Source organism: Lutra lutra, chromosome 3 (assembly GCF_902655055.1).
Source record: "Lutra lutra chromosome 3, mLutLut1.2, whole genome shotgun sequence".
Taxonomy (NCBI): domain Eukaryota; kingdom Metazoa; phylum Chordata; class Mammalia; order Carnivora; family Mustelidae; genus Lutra; species Lutra lutra.
In genome coordinates this window covers 31,825,749-31,844,119 of record NC_062280.1, presented here as the reverse complement: position 1 = coordinate 31,844,119, position 18,371 = coordinate 31,825,749, and positions in this window count along the sequence as shown.

Here is an 18,371-nt window from a genome sequence, read left to right as displayed (position 1 = left end):
TAATTTAAAAATTTTCAGCATTCCAAGATTCATTGTTTATGCACCACACTCAGTGCTCCATCCGATAATGTGCCATCCTGAATACCCACCACCAGGCTCACCCAACCCCAACCCCTCCCTCCCAAACCCCTCAGTTTGTTTTTCAGAGTCCACAGCCTCTCATGGTTCATCTCCCCCTCTGATTTCACCTTTTCCTTTCCTTCTCCTAACGTCCTCCATGTTATTCTTTATGCTCCACAAGTAAATGAAACCCTATGATAATTGACTTTCTCTGCTTGACTTATTTCACTCAACATAATCTCCTCCAGTCCCATCCATGCTGATGCAAAAGTTGGATATTCATCCCTTCTGAAGACTGTGTTAATTCCATTGTATATATGGACCACATCTTCTTTATCCATTCATCTGTTGAAGGGCATCTCGGTTCTTTCCACAGTTTGGCAATTGGGGACATTGCTGGTATGAACATTGGAGTGCATATGGCCCTTCTTTTCACTACATCTGTATCTTTGGGGTAAATACCCAGTTTCACTGTATATTCCTGACAGCATGACAGCATTACGAAGGTTTTTAAAGATTTTATTTATTTATTTATTTATTTATTTATTTATTTATGAGAGTGAGCAAGAAAGCATGAACACATGTGCAGGGGCAGAGGGAGAGGGGGAGAGAGAGAATCTCAGACTCTGTGCTGAGTGTGAAGCCCAACTCTGTGCTCAATCCCAGAACTCTGAGATCATGACCTGATTTGAAATGAAGAGTCAGACCCTTAACCAGCTGAGCTATCCAGGCACCCTTTAAGGGGAAACTTTTAAAAGGTTAATCTAGTATCCAATCTGGAGTGAACTGGAAAAGGGGGACTGGAAGAAACGAGATAAGGTTAATATTTTATTTCAGTGACATATGGGCTGTCACTGAAAATATTCAGTGAAAATATTCCTCTGTGGAAACAGCAGTTTTTATAGACTTTTTTTTTTTTTTTTGGTAGAAATTGACAAACTGATTCTAAAATTCATATGAAAACACAAAGAACCTAAAATAACCAAAATAGTTTTGAGAAACAAAGTTAGAAGACTCATACTATATGAATTCTAGACTTATTATGAAAGTACGATAATTAAGACATTGGCATAAGTATAGACATACAAATCAAGATGAGAGCAAAATGGAGCCTGGAAATGGTCAATTAATTTTTTTTTTTTTTTTTTTTTTTTGAGAGAGTGAGTGAGGGGAGGGGCCGAGGGAGAGAAACTTCAAAGAGACTCCTTGCTAATCATGGAGCTCAGTGCAGGGCTGGATCTCACAGCCCATGAAATCATGACCTGAGCCAAAATTAAGAGTTGGGCACTTAACTGATTGAGCCATCCAGGTGCTCCATGATCAATAGATTTTTGACAAAGATGCCAAAGTAATCAACTATGAAAAGAGTAGTCTTTTCAACAGATGATGAGTGAAGCAACAATAACAGTCATAAACCTGAACCCTTAACTCACACCATATGCAAAAAATTACACAAAATGGATCACAGACCTAAAGGCAAAAACTAAAACTATAAAATTTCTAGAAAATATATAGGAAAAGTCTTCATACCTTAGACAAAATGTCTTAGGACACACAAAAAAACATGAACTACAAAAGGAAAAAAATGACAAATTGAACTTTATCAGAATTTAAATTCTTCAGTCTTCAAAAGACACAGTTAAGGAAATGAAAAGTCAAGCCACAGACTAAGAGAAAATACTTGCAAACACATATTTGATAAATAACTGGAATCCTGAATATGTGTAGCTTATAGAATATGTAGAATTCTCACAATTTTCAAAATAAAAAGGCAGGAACTTGATAAAGAATGGGCAAAACTTTGAGCAATTTGCAAAGATATAACAATGGCAAATAAGCACATGAAAAGATGCTCAATATCATTGGTCCTTAGGGAAATTCAAAGTAAAGCCACAAAGAGATACTGCCACACACACTCTAGAACAGCTGAAATCAAGAAGCCTGACAATACCAAGCATAGCAAGGATGCAGAGCGACTCCTAGATATTCACCCAAGAGAAGAGAAAGCATATGTCCACACATATGTCATGTGTGGCTTTATTGCTAGTAGCTAAAAATTGGAAAAAGCATATATCAGCTAATGAACGGATGAACATACTGTGATGCACTCCTATATAATGCTCAAAAGCATTACATTCAGTGAAAGAAACCAGACAGAAGAGTATATGTTGTATGATTCCATTTGCATGAAATGACAGAAAATGTAAAAATACAGTGACAGAAAGCAGAACATTTTCTAGGGCCAAGGACGGGGGGAGGAGATTGATGGCAAACGGACAGAGGTGACTTTCTGGAGTGATACATGATTACACACATTTGTCAAAGTGTAGACTTTAAATAGGAGCATTTATTATATGTAAATAATACCTCAATAAAACTGACTTAAAAATAGTTTTATGCATAAAGAATTGGTAGATTTTTTTTTCTAAATAATAAGAACTATGTGAAACATCTTATGTCCATGTTGGTGTTGGCTTGAGGAAGTTCAAAGCTAAATTTAACACTCAATCATAGTAATAATGAATGCCCTTTGGATTAGCAATGCATTTCCTGTGGGGATAATTGACATTTTGTATTTATTTTTAATAAGCCTACCTTTTGCATGTCTTTTTTTTTTAGTTTTTTTTTTTTTTTTTGACAGAGAGAGAGAGATCACAAGTTGGCAGGCAGATAGAGAGGGAAGCAGGCTTCCTGCTGAGCAGAGAGCCTGATGTGGGGCTGGATCACAAGACCCTGAGATCATGACCTGAGGCGAAGGCAGAGCCTTAATCCACTGAGCCACCCAGGCGCCCCTTGCATGTCTTTCATTATCAGACATTAAAGAGCCTTTTAGAAACAGAGCATAAAATAAAATCTGAAACATACATAAAGTCATAAGGAGATAGGGACTAATTGAGATTAGCAATTGAAAGGTTGAGAAGATAGGACAAAATCATGTGCCCTTGACAAAAAAGAAAAAAAAAAAGGACTGGGATTGTTACTGATTCAATTTGTCTTTCTGCTGTTGGACAGGTCCAATGTAGAGCAAGGGCTGTTATGAAAAGGTGACAGAAGGTTAGAAGATCAAACCACTCATAACAGATTCTAACAGAAACTTCTTTATATGAAGGAAAGTGGTCTGTGTACAATCTGGAAATTATAACTGAATAAAGACCATCTTAACAAAAATGCTTTTTGAGGTCAAGCATTTTAAATGGGCTAGGATATATTTTTACAGGGTTGAGTGGTACTATTCCTTTCACTATGCAAAGATGTAGCTCACTCATTCAGAAAGGCGCTCTGAAGAACTCTGCCTACACCTTTTGTCTACTCTGGGAACTAGAGAACTGGGAACTTCTCTCTATCCATCAAGGAGAATTTATGTAAGGTCCCTAGTATGTATTGATACCTGGAAGATTCTTTCTTTGGGAAATTGAAGATAAACAAAGGATTTATTGTGAATGCCCTGAGTCTACACTGCAGAAGAAAAAGACAAGATTCATTAAGAAGCAAAAGAAATTATTGCAAGAATTATGAAGGATATAAAAGTAGCTCTGAAATCAATCAATTTCTTGTTCCTTCTCACTGTGGAACAGGTTATAATTTTAACCAGTATGTGCTGGTCCTGAACAAAGACCTCTCCTCCCAGGTTCCAAGTTTTCCTTTCACATCCAGCTCATCCTTGTCAGATGCAGTCTGGGATGAACTGATAACATCTTATAATTAGAACTTTTTTCCGAGGTTCAGATTATTCGCCATCTGTTTACTTGACTGTGTGCAGCTTAAATAAAGACATTATCACATGTTATTGGAGGAGGCTTTGCTTGGACTAATATGCTCTGTAAATTGTGGCTGCCCCTTTTCCTGGGTTACTGGGACCTCTGCACCTCTCTGTCTCTCTATTCTGAAAACTTCTCCTCTGTCACTTTGTCTGCCATTCTGCTGTGGTAGGAAGGGTTACCCTCTCTTTCTGGGCTGAGGAGACTGTCAGTTTTTGATAGGGGCCATCTCACATCTCAATTTCTGCCATTAGTCATTGCTATGACACCTGGAAACACCCAACAGCAGTAGCTCCAGGGACTTCACACTCATTCACTTTCTCCCCAGTGTTCTAGAGGCAATGTGGGAGCAGCACTCAAGAGGGTAGCAATTTTGCAAAGATCCTTAGGGCAGAAACTTAAAAGGTTGTAAGGCCCAAAGCTGACCCTATAAAGCAGACCATTCCAGCATTGAATTCTGTCTATACCGAAGATAATTCCTAGAGACATCACTGATTCAGGTAACAAGAGACATATATCTTTGTCTTCTAAGCAAAACTGTGACCACAGGGAGAAGATGCTACCATTTTATACCTACATCAAATAGTTCTTGCTCCAAGACAGTAGTTCTCAATTTTTAGTATACATTTGAATCATCTGGGTAGTTTGGTAAAATACAGATTCTCCTGTATTACTCTTATCAGACAGATTCACTAGGTTTTAAAGCCCAGGAATCTGATGTTTTACCATGTCCCTGAGGAAACGCTAATGCAGAAGGTCCTTTGACTGAACACAGAGGAACACCAATTACTTTAAGAGGTGGACTTAGTAATAGTCAATTAACTTGAGAATCCAGGAAGACCAATGGTCAAATCACAGGCTTCAGTTCTTGGTATGTGAACTTACTGGTTTAGAGTAATATTGATAGCCAAGGTGTTGATGTAAAAAAATACACATTGCTGGGCTCCATCCAGACCTGCTGGAAGCAGGACCCATGAACCTGCTTTCAAACAAACATTCCGAGTGATTCTTAGTCATGTTGGAGTTTGAAGACTACTGGAAGAGAGATCTGTATCCACTCATTTAACTAGGAGAAACCCCTGAAGGCAGGGTGATTAGAAAACACCATGGTATGGAAGTTTCTAGCAAAATTTGGTAGCAGGAAGTAATGGCTTAATTAAAATTCAAATATCAACTCTATTCCTAAAATTCAATTCCACTGTAATAACAAAGAATTGCCTTAGCAAAATGAGAGGAAGTGATGAGACTAGAGTTTGGGATGTGGCTTGCGTGTTTTTCCTTTTTTTTTTTTTTTCTCCCTTCACCCTTTCGAGCAGAGTAAATAATGCCCCTGTAGTAACCTCAACAGTTGCTCTTTTGGTAAGAGCCCAGAGCCAAAAATGCCCAGTTTTCTTTGGCTGCTTTGATATCTTAATGGAATGAATGTGATATTATTTATCAACTGTAAGCTTGATGGAATATATCACATAAATCATCTCAAATGTTATTTGCCACCTGCCTGCCTGTTCTGAAATGCATGCTGACTTAATTAATCTAATTAGTCAATGCACAGATCAGGAGCACATTTACAGCTTCTCTGTCATCATAAATAAACTAGTTTTGTTTTCATAGGCTAAATAATTCATTTTAAAGATGGATACTAGGAAGAATCAGGGAGAGCTGACCTCTATTACAGTAAAACATGGAATAACGATGACAGGGTTTTCTTTTTGTTCTGCGTGCCCTCCATTAACCTTCTATTAAAATACTCCTTTGTGGGGGAGGCTAGGAGGGAGGAGGTGGCACGTGGCAGAAATGTCATGCCCTCCCACCTGGAGAGGCATACCTGCCATTTGCTAAGAATGAGCTGACCCATTTTAACCCTCATGTTTGAAAGACACATGGATTCCCAAGTACACCCATGTGCACCAGAGAGCTGAGGACCACAGATGCTGTAAATTCAGGAGCCCGCACTGCCGGTTGAGGACAATCCAAAAAGAGAAAAGAGAGGAGCAGGTGAGCAATGAGGATGAGCACAGGGAACAGGTTGGATGTTGTGAATAAGCAATTGTTTCTTTTTACAGCCATGGCTACCTGGTGCAGCCAGGTGCAGCTCCCAACTTCAGGATCCACTCCTACCTGACAACAATGGAGTCATGCGACATGGCAGCCCTGAAAGAGACAGTACATGAGAGACATTAGTGTAATGGTTACACCCGCAAGTCCACGGTTAAATAAATCTGAACTTGTGTTGTATCTTCTCCTATTGACACGCTGTGTTCCCTCAGACAATCTATGGAATCTCTCTGTGTCCAGTTGCTCCTCAGTATAATGTAGATAACCAACAGGATGGTTTTAAGGATTAAGTGAGATCATCTGAGCACTTAGCACATGATTTGCTCCTAATATACGTGTGGGGCTCAGGGGAGGAGTATGGAGTCTCTTCATTCCCAGAGCATTGTCTGGGAATTCTCATACTGTCACCTCCTCCTCCTCACTGCCCAACTAACAGTCTGCCCTGGGCTTTCCCGCAGCATCAGGAGGAAGAAGCTAGGGAAGAGGTCCACGCTGGACCCGGAAGCAGGCTTAGCTCATTTGGGCAGCGAATTCCTACATCAAATGATGAACAAGAAGGCAGGGCTGGGGAGTGTGTAGAGGTGAACAGTTGGTGTGGTTTCTCCCCCTCATCTCTTGGATTGGCTCATTTTAGAAGCTTGGATCTGTTTAAAAAAAAAAAAAAAGGAAAGAAAGAATAGTCATAAAGCACTAGAATTGCAGATCACAAAGAGTGAGCATTAATATATGCAAGGAAAAAAAAAAACACCAACAATAACCAGAATGGTGTGCAGACTGTGACCTATGAATCTCATTTTATTATAAATGCATGACAGCTTAACAGAAGAGGGTGAAGGGTAAAGGAGCTGACCCAAGTAACTCAGGAAAACAGTATTTTGACTGAGATCCATAAGAATAACACCGGTTGCTAGCTGGTAAATTTGTTTCTTCTGATAGTATCGAAGAATAATTCTGAAAATGCTCTACATGTGTACTGGGGTTAAATGCGTAAGTAAACGGATGACGGATAGTGGGAGCCAGACATCTCAGCGCTGGAGACGGAGGTTGCAGATGTGGTTCTGGGATTAGAGTCCAGGATATCAGCATGAGCTCATGTTTCACTCAAAATATTCTCAGACAGATAGATGCAGAAACAATGATAGGTATGTGTCTGCATGGGTCTTGGTATGCACATAAATATTATCTAGTTCTATTAACTAAAAGGGTCCGGAAGCAACAGCATCCCAGTAGCAATGGGCACATAACACCCAGATCTGAATTCCAAAATCTTATTCTCCAATAAGTGGTATCAAGTCTCTTTGGAGAAATGGTGGATTCCAGGACTAGCACAGGGTAAATATATAATGAGCCTAGAGCATCTCGTAGTACCAGAAAATAAGGAAGTACTCAAAACATTGAAGGATGGGCATATCAACGGGACACAGGAGCCAATCAAAAGAGCCATTGGCCAAAGCTGGATTTTGAGCAACTAAAAGTTGGGATTATATATAAACTATATATAGTTTATATATTATATATAATATAATACTTGGGATTATATTATATATATAGTATATATATATAATAATTGGGATTATAACCCAAAGTACAAAATAAATATCCAAGAGTAAAAATACAAACCAGTGTATAGAATAAAGGCACATGAGGGGCGCCTGGGTGGTTCAGTCAGTTAAGCAACTGCCTTCAGTTCAGGTCATGATCCCAGAGTCCTGGGATGGAGTCCCACATCAGGCTGCCTGGTCAGCAGGGACTCTGCTTCTCCCTCTGCCCCTCACCCCACTCTCATGCTCACTCATGCTCTCTCTCTTTCTCTCTCTCTCTAGCAAATAAATAAATAAATAAAACCTTAAAAAAAAAAAGACACATGAGTCCTTAGTGCAATAGATAGATATAGGTAGAAATAGATAGATAGATGGATAGATAGATAGATAGATAGATAGACAGATAGATAGATAAAGGAGAAAAGACAAATCTTCCTTGCAGATGAATTCAAGATAATATACCTAGATGCTCCCCACTGTGGGAGGTATAGTTAGCCATCTCCCCCCATCCCATCACTTGGAACTGGAGTTCAGAATAGCATCCAAAAAATAGATACAGAAATATGAGGATGGTGATGTACAAGGAACTATGTGAGGTGTAGACAAGGACTCTGTACTTACTACCTTTGCAACTTTTCTGGAAATTAGCAGGTTTGTGGGTTTTTTTTGTTTTTTTTTTTTTGTCTTTTTTTTAGAGGAGATTATGTAAGTGGCACTCTTTAGTGCAGCTTATCTACTACGGTCATATTTCATCCATCTCCTGAGCATATCACAACACAGCTGAGGAATGATTTTAGAACCTTGAATGAAATGATAGGGTAGGTCCAGATTGCACCACTCTTTTCTCACCCTTGTCCTAAACCAGACCCTTCCTATATGCGTGGGAACAAGGTTGCCTGAGAGCTTGAAGTTCAGTCCAATATTGTAAATGGTAGGCAGGCTTATGACCCTCTCAGCTCATGGTCTTCTAGCATTCACGGAGGCAGCCACCCTTGGATAGTCTTGAAAGAAGTTATTCAGTTTTCCTTGCAGTAAGAGAATCATCATTAACTATAGTTCAGAATACAGATGTCTGGCTTCTAGAGAGTTTCTGAGTATTTTATAGTGGAACTCTCCCATAAAATCTGCCAACACTATTCCAGCTAGCTGGTAGCTATGTTTCTCATAGCCAACCCCCACATAAATAGACACAATATGCTTTGTTAAATATGTTTAAACAGGATTCTTGAACTTTATAACTATGAACTTATGTTAAGTGGCTATTGACTTGCTCCTCAGGACCTTGATGGCATCTTACTATGTGACAGACGTCATCTAGTTTTTACATAGGAAAGTTTCTAGAACTTTCTAACTTCAACAAAAGAACAACTAAATGGAGCTTCTAGATCTCTCCTTCCAACATCCTGGGGTAGTTCTACACCTGTGAGGTCCACAGGCTCTATGCCTCTTCTGATACACAAACCATGGGCAGTAAATTAGAATATTTCAAGCAGTAATTAATCTGGGACTTAGATATTTCATTCCAAATTGGCATCTTTCATTTGACTTCCAGTCAACGCAATGACATATTTACATTTTGTGTTAAACAAAGAATAAACTCTGGGGGAGGGGGAGCAGCTAAGAAACAACTTTTTGCCATCCCAGTACGCAGATTTACAACAGAGCTGTCTGCCAAATTAAGGTTGAGGCAGAGACAAACTGTTTAATTGGCACGTTGGAGTCACAGGAGCCATTTATTGTGAATAACTTTGGAGACAACAGGAGTCCTCTGGTTATGTTCCAAGGATTCTGACTGTATTTAAACATTTCCCTTGTAGAGCAACACTGATAATTTTGTATGCTACATTTATTTTCAGTTTATCCTGTTTCTTACTCTCAATTATTTATAAGGACCCTCCCGGAATCCTGAAATCAGCCTTCCCCCACCCCCGGCGCCCCCACACTGCTTCCATTGTCTTTTCGATAGCATGCTCTGAATTTCATCGGGTGATCATCGTCACAGAGGGGCTCCTCTTGGTTTCCTTGTTTGTGCAGCAATCTCAGTGGCGAGGCCAGTGAGAAGGTTAAATTAAAAAACAGATTTACAGCAGCTTGGCAGCTGGCCACTCGCCATGGTAGCACGGAGTGAGTGATGGAGGTGCTGCATTGTTCGGAGGCACTTTGATGCAGCGGAGATAGGAAGCAATACTCTTCCTGTCAGTCTCTGTCAGTCTCTGGTGGTGGTCCTCTTCTGGCAGCTTTGTCTCTTCCTAGGTGATTCCAGCAAACACCCGGGATCTCAAACTATTAGAGATTTTCTTCCTGGACTGCTTTGCCAGGATGACTGATGCAGTGTTCAGTAACCTTGGGATAAAATGCATGTTCTTTCACTCACCTGATTCTTTATTCATTCACCTCATTAAGACACGAATTGTATTTACCACAACAGAGGAAAGACGTGGGGTCTCAGAGAGACAGATTTAGGTTTCAGGCAGGGCTTCCCTAGATTCTAACTGGGTTGCTTTGGCCACATTATTCATCCTTGAGAAATCTCAGTTTTCTTCTCTGTAAAATGGACATTCTACCACTTATAAGATTGTAAACATCTGTGAAAGGATTTTGATCTAAAAGGGAGCTGGAAGATATTGAATGGAGAACCTCATGCTTGTGTCCTCAGAATAGTAGTTAAGAACCAAGAGACTGATTTACTGTAATGCCTGATTTACAGCTGATCAAGACTTATCTCCCAACCAATGAACATCTGCCAAGAATCTCTCCCCATCCTCAAGCAAGTGAGTTTACTGCTTGCGTTCTGGCTCAACCTCCCCCTCCTAGCTGTGGCTTGTGTTTTCTGAAATGCAATTCCTCTGCTATTCCTGAATCAGCTCAATTTCAGGTAATTTGAGCTTGCCTCAGTTTACCTCTTTATTTAGGCTTACAGATTAAATAAGTGATTTACTTCTGGTGGCTAATACAATGCCAAGCTTTTATGCCGGGTGCTGAGGACATAAAGTAACCAGACTCTAATCAGAAGATGGTAGGGGCGCCTGGGTGGCTCAGTGGGTTAAAGCCTCTGCCTTCGGCTCAGGTCATGATCCCAGGGTTCTGGGATGGAGCCCCACATCGGGCTCTCTGCTCAGCAGGAGCCTGCTTCCCCCTCTCTCTCTGCCTGCCTCTCTGCCTCCTTGTGGTATCTGTCTATCAAATAAATAAATAAAATCTTAAAAAAAAAAAAAAGAAGATGGTAGAACAGAATGTGAAAGTGTCTCAGGTAAGTCTTTTCCCATCCTTCAGGGATTAAAATATTTGAGGAGAAGCAAAAGGTGCAGAAGCCAGAGAGTCTCCACTGTTATTCCTTGAGGGGAGAAATAAAGCATGATGATGTGAAAATGATTTATTTTGATCATGTAGGTGAAACAACAACAACAACAAAAATCTGATGGGTTTGACAATGAGAGGCCAGAGTGATTATGCTAATGTGCCAACAATAAAAGGAAATCTTTAGCTTGTGAACCGATTATTTTCTCATTATGTAATCTGAAAGTCTGGGCGCCAGTAAGTAGTTGCAGAATCTCAGACAAATCCCTGGTCCCCTGATAGACCCCCATTTCCTTGTAATGATATGTCACGGTTGAAACAGGACGCCTGTTAGGTCTTTTCTAGTGTTAAAACTCTATAGTTTTAGGATTTCAACCCTACTTATCAATGGAAGCTCTAAGAACAACGGTAACATATCTCAGCAACAAATAAGGCATCTGAATGATTCCTTAAGTATTGGTGTTTCTCCCCCTTCAGGTCAAACCCTGAATTACCACTGGGACAACATGAATTTCAAAATCTAGAATAAAATGCAATCAAAGCTGTGGGGTGCCTGGGTGGTTCAGTGGGTTAAAGCCTCTGCCTTGGGCTCAGGTCATGATCCCAGGGTCTTGGGATTGAGCCCCGCCTTGGGGGTCTCTGCTCAGCAGGGAGCCTGATTCCTCCTCTCTCTCTCTGCCTGCCTTCTCTGCCTACTTATGATCTTTGTCTGTCAAATAAATAAATAAAATCTTTTTTAAAAAATGCAATCAAAGTTTTGAGATAAATAGCCTAGAGTTGAAATTGTAGCTGTAGCAAAAATGAGACGGTAAGGGGAGCACCTGGGTGCCTCACTCAGTTAAGTGTCTGACTTTTTTTTTTTTTTCAAAAATAAATTTTTTTTTTAAGATTTTTTTTATTTGACAGAGAGAGAGATCACAAGTAGGCAGAGAGAGAGGGGGGAGGAAGCAGGCTTCCTGCAGAGCAGAGAACCCAAGGCGGGGCTCGATCCCAAGACCCTGGGATCATGACCTGAGCCCAAGGCAGAGGCTTTAACCCAGGCGCCCCAGTGTCTGATTCTTTATTTTAGCTCAGGTCATGATCTCAGGGTCCTGGGATTGAGTCCCACGTTGGACTCTGCACTCTGTGTGGAGTCTGCTTGTCTCTCAACCTCTGCTACTCCCCACCCGCCTCAAATAAATACAGTCTTTAAAAAAAATGAGATGGTAGGAAACACACGTTGATTCTGTGTGTATCATAAGTTTAGTTAAAATACAGAGACAAATCAAAGTATCTGAAATTTCATTTTTCTCTTTTATGTAATTAGTAATTAGAGTTACTAGGGACATTTTTTAAATGTCAAGTAAACAATGAAAAGAAGTAGGACTAAGTTGCAAAAGATCTTTAAGAAGGCAAGTGTGATAAAATGTCTTGTCAAAATGTCAGACAATTGCAATTCAAAATGTTTTCCTTCTATCATTTTTTTCTTCCTTCTCATCTTCCCTCCCTTCCTTTATTTTCTCCCCTATCCTTCTTCCCATCCTCCCCCTCCTCTTTTTTGCCTCCTCTGTACTTTGTACAGTACAAAATACTCACATTTTGCTTATTTACCTGGTGACAAGGATGGACCTCCCTGCTTCCTACTTTTGTCAACTTAGGCAAGTAAATTCATTTCTTATAGTCTTATTATCTTCATCTGTAAAATGTGCAATCAATAAACATATATGCCATAAGGTTTCTGTATGAATAATATGGGATAAAGTATATACATGTATTTTATAAACCACAGAATGCTTGCGTGCATTAACATCACTCTGGTCTGTGGAGAGAGACGTTGACCTACACTTCACCCTTCCCTCCATCATCCATGCCTACAAGTCCTTTTCCCCCTCTTATTTTACCTGCCCTATCACCAAATATACACCGGTCTGGGTAAACTAGAGAAACCTATTTCCTATCTTGGGAGACTCATTTTGTTATGCAATAAGAATAAATGTTTCAGAAACCATGTAAGAATGGAAGGTCAAAGATGTTGATGCTACCATATTAAAATTATCCTGCCATTTTCCTGGGGGAAGAGAAAAAGTAATGATTTTCAGTCCTATTGGGTACATTGCATCCCTGGTACCAATGGTTCAAATTACCTTTAGAGGACCAATATGCACAGGATTGTTATTCTGTTCACCCGTACATTGTTTTCATTGATGGTTGGGCCAAGTTACTCATAACTGATGGACCAATAATTGTAGTCCCCCACATTCTTGGGAGGGGGAGGAGTAGGTGTCAGTGCTTCTCTTTGGCTCTGTAGAGACTACAGTTGGCAAAGAATTTTTGTATCTCATTCCACCCTATTGCTGGCAGTTACGGCCACCCTTAAAGATCCTAATTTAGTCCTTAATGATTCAAGGCAATATTCTCAGACCTTATTGTGCATACATATGAACCATCTAGGGTTCTTACCACAATCAAGACTCTGATTCAGTAGGTCTGGGTAGAGCCCGAGATTCTGTAATTCTCACAATTTCTTTGGTGATGCCCGTTATTCTTACCCGCAGATCCCACCTTGAGTAACCTGGCTTAAGGGAGATGAGGAGCAGGAATGAAACAGCCTTAAAGCAGTTTGTTTCTGGTGCAGCTGATAGCTGAGGGCTAACTTGGGAAGTGTGAGAGGATGTATGATACTTCCCAACACTGGTCTGGGCTCCTGGAGACTGAACTGGTTCCCCCACAGCCCCTGTGGGAGTCCCCAACAGACCTGCCTGTGAAAATGCATGCTTACCGTGTCCTACTGGTACGTTTCTAGTGGCATGCCCCAAAATATCAAGCAAAAAATCAGAGGAGTTTGTGTCTTCTCAAAATCATCATTTTTTCATTCTTTGCAACCATTCAGAAGGAAGTGAAAGATACTGATCTTGCCTTCTAGCTCTAGATTCAACCAAACTTTCCTCAGACACAAAGAGGGAAAATATCTGTAGCTCCTTCAGGGCCATAGTTATATTCCATCTTTGTTGTTTCAAGTGAGAGCTCTTTGTGGAGGGATGTATCCACCGAAGAGAGGCAAAGCACCAAAGTTCAGTGATTTATGGAAGACTGACTCTGTCTCTCTGCCCTCCTTCCTTCCGACCACTCCCCTTCACCTCACAGTGACATCCCCTGTCCCACCAAACGGGCCAAGAGTATGCATCTATGTGCGTGAGGATTGGAGGTGTGATTTAATGGCTTCTTTTTTGTGTGTGGTTGTTGTTTGGGAAGCAGGGAAAGGAAGGGAAGAAGGGCAGTGAAGGCAGCTGTGAGGGAGCATAAATGTCAGAGGGCTCTTTCCTAAGTTTATGGCAGCCGCTTCTGCCAGTGAGGCACAGAGTCAGAGGCTGTATTTCATATTCTCCAGCCTCACGCATTTAAAGGAACACAAAAGAGAAAGCTTTTCCCTTCCCATTAAACAAGGAATGAGGTTTCTTGTTCCCTCTGCTTGTGATTCCCATTGTGTTCCAACCCACTATATAAAGCACGGGTTTTGTAATACATGGAAGTGTGAATCTTTCACTTGCTAGGAAATTAGGGATTAATTACTTAAATTCTCTGAGTCTGGTTTCCTCATTCCTAAAAATAAATAAACGTATATCCTGTTGGGTCATCACTGGAATGAAATTACATTAAGCAAGATAAGGTATGTAAAGAGGCTAGTAAGTGAATTGCACCTTGCACCTACTTGATCTATTTTATTATCATTATTCTGCATGTGGCTGTCCAATTTTCCCAACACTATTTGTTAAAGAGATTATCTTTTTTTTTCCATTGGACATTCTTTCCTACTTTGTTGAAGATTAGTTGAATGTAGAGTTGAGGGTCCATTTCTGGGTTCTCTATTCTAAGTAATTTTATTTTTTAATTTAAAAAAAATTTTTTTAAAAGATTTTATTTATTTATTTGACAGACAGAGATCACAAGTAGGCAGGGAAGCAGGCAGAAAGAGGGGAGGAAGCAGGCTCTCTGAGGAGCAGAGAGCCCAATGTGGGGCTCAATCCCAGGACTCTGGGATCATGACCTGAGCCGAAGGCAGAGGCTTTAACTCACCGAGCCACCCAGGCAACCCTAAGTAATTTTATTTTTAAAATCAAAAGGGGTGTCCAAGGACTAAGGATTCTTTAGACCACTTGAGAAATTGCTTGCCTGTTTATATTTTTGTGAGTGGAAGTCTTTTACAGGTGAGCTGTTTATTTATGGCACTATACGGTTCCGTACAATTGTGTTTGTGCCATTCTCATAAACCCTTGTTTTATCTGTGTTCGGAATTAATCCCGAGTGTGACTCTTGCTCACTTTGGGACAGTATTTGGGTTTTGATTCTGTCTTTTTTTGGATTTTTGCCAATTGTAATAATGATGGTAATAATAATAGTAACAATTATAGAAACAACTAAGAGTTATGTGATGCTAACTCCATGCTGGGAAGTTTACTAAACCCTATACATGTCATAATTCTTGTGATGATTTTGTGAGGTAGGTCCCATTATCCTCTTCATTCTGCAGAGAAGGAAACTGAGTCACAAGTGTTACCAAAGGCCTTTGGACTAATCAGGGGCTTTTTGATTACCTTTGGATCTAAGTTGGTATCAATAAGCACAAACTTCATGTTTATTTTTTTCCATCTACACACAATGAATATCATTCCTTTTGGCCCAGAGTCATGACCTACTTATCTGCTCTGTTTATGTATTCTTATAACAGAAGAAAATAATCTTTGTTTTTCAAATTTAAAAATAAATATAAAATCCACAAGTAAGCCCTGCCAGCACTCACTCCCTGAATGTTTCTAGACTCCAACCACTTCTGATGATTTTCAGTGAATTTCCTTAAACCATTAAGCATGCCATCATCTCTTGCCTGGACATTTGCAGTAACTACCTTTCCAGTCTCCCTGCTTTCATGTTTGCCTCCTTCAGTCCATCCTCACGCAGCAGCCTGAGTGAGCCAAGTGTCAACCAGAGGTGAACATCTCCTTGCTAAAATCCCTTTAGTGCCTACCCATTATATTTAAAATGCAAATTCCCAAACATGTCCAAAGAGCCCCACCTAGCACAGTTCTTGTCTACCTTACCACCTCATTTTCATCATCCCTCTCTGTGTTAGGTGCTCTGTAGCAACAGAACTGATCAGATATGTAAACATACAGAAGGAGACTTATTATATGGAACTGGTTCCCACTGAATCCAGTGCCTAGAAGCCTTCTTGCCACCTGAAAATGCTGAAAAATGAATCTTTAAAAAAGTGGATGAATAAAGTGATTAATTAAATCTACTCAAAGAAGATAGTACTCCTGGACCCTAAGTGGTCACCTATGTGGTGTGATATTGGAAGCCCAATGACATCTAGTCTTTCTCAAATCATCTCCCTCATGAACCATTACAACAACATTCTTGTCTCCTGCCCCAAATGTACAGCCTGCAAATCACCCCTGGTTAGATACCCCTGGTACATTGTGTACCAATGATCTCTGCTAAGTGTACTACAGGCTACCTGAAGTCTTCTCTGCCATTTCTGTCACATAAGTGCCTCAATTCAGATTAATTTGTTAGGGGATCCCTTGGGCTGCCATCTTGAAAAATCCCAAGATGCTGACCTTGAAGGAATGATTTAGAAAATGTCAGAAGTAGAAGGGACCCTCATAATCACCAGATCCTGTTTGTGTTTTTGCAGATGAAAACACCAGAGAGGAAGTACTTTGTGCAAAGTCAGGCATTCAGCTAATCAAAGAGCTCAGTCCAGAAGTTAAGTCTCTTTAGTTTAAGGCTCTGCTTAACAAGACAGACAAATTCTGGTGGAACAAATTTTGTACCAGACAGTACTGGGTGACAGAACTTTCTGAGGAAAGCAATGTTTTAAGGGCTTGGGGAAGGGGAATGTGTGTATGAATGTGTATGTGCATATGTAGGCAAGGAAATCACTGGGGTTTGAGAAGGCAAAAAGTAATATCCTTTCTTCTTCTCAAGTCCAGAACAATTCATAAGTAAATGATAAAATCAGGAGGTGAAGATTAAAAAAACACATTTGCTTTATTACTGATAACACTGATTGGAAATATTATTTCATATGTACAGCCACAAGGGCTGCTTCAACTGTGGACCTCAAGTAAAAGGTCACTCAAAGGAGAGTTTTAGCCTGAGAGCAGAAATACATATCCAAGATCACTGCTCACTACTGGTCCAGAGCAGGCATGGGACAAAAAGAGCAAATCTCCACTACTTAAAGCCTTTGGATAAATTAATTCTACCCAACCCCCAAACATGAAGTGACATTTGCCAGAGCCTCACTACCCATCAATCCACTGAGTTGTTTTCCTCCGTGGGAAGGGAAAGGAGGCTGAGGGAGCTGGCAGGAGTGACTCTTATACCTAGCCAAAGCTTTCCAGGAGGAGGGAGGCAGGACTGGCAGAGAGACAGGATGTCATTCATTGCAAAGCAGGAGAGAGCAGTGTTACAGGATGCATTGATGGGAAGGACTTAATGATTTTCCTTCAGTAGCAGAATTCTTACCAGACCAACTTTTGTTTGTTTGTTTTCTGAGTGATGAAGACACCATTCTCCTGCTAGATCCTCCACTACTTTATTGCATAAACCTAAAAAACCGAGGCTTGTCTTATTATTATTATTATTATTTTTAAAGATTTTATTTATTTATTTGACAGAGAGAAATCACACGTAGGCAGAGAGGCAGGCAGAGAGAGAGGAGGAAGCAGGCTCCCTACTGAGCAGAAAGCCCGATGTGGGGCTCGAACCCAGGACCTGGGATCATGACCTGAGCCGAAGGCAGGGGCTTAACCCACTGAGCCACCCAGGCGCCCCATTGTCTTATTATTTTTCTTTGACTCCTTGGGACTTCACATGCTCCAGTTTAATGTGCAGAGCAGCTACTGGCTAAAAGTTTGAGGAAACTGGTGGTCTCAGTTGCTCACATTTTCTCTCTTTTCTCCTCCTACTAATTCCCTAACAGAGAGGGGCTTTGGCATAAGGCGTGGGTTCTGATCCCACAAGTCCACTTACTATGCTTGTGACCTTAGATAATTCTCTCCCCAGTAAGTCTCAAGGTTGTTATTCACTAAGTTAGAATGATACTACTGCAGGGAGAATTAAATAAGACAATGAATGTTAGACAGTTTTTCCAGTGCCTGGAATATTGATGGCACTCAACAAATGGTTAGTTACACATGGGGCTGGATTCATGGGTGTGCAGCCTGTGCACTCTCAGGGCTCTACTCTTGATTTAATGCTATGTTGCTGCCATCTTGAAAGTCTTAATCATTTTTAACAAAGGGTCCCGCATTTTCCTTTTGCATTGAGTTCTGCAAATTACATACCTAGTCTTGATTAATAGTTATTCTGGAAGGATTTGGATACAAGTTACAGGGAAAGAGGGAAGATAGCAGAAGAAAAAAAAGCAGGAGGGGTTGGGGATGCACTATTAGTATCTATCATCCAGTTTTCTCCAGCAAACTCCAATATTAAAAATTAAAATCCCCACCCCTTTTCCTTATGGGAATTTTTCCATGACAATTGGGATAGGATAGGAGGAAACAACAGATTAGTATGTAGGTCAAAAGACGGATGGGCTTCCAAAGGAAAATGTAGCCTGTTTCATTATTCTTTTTTTTTTTAAGATTTTATTTATTTATTTGACAGAGAGAGA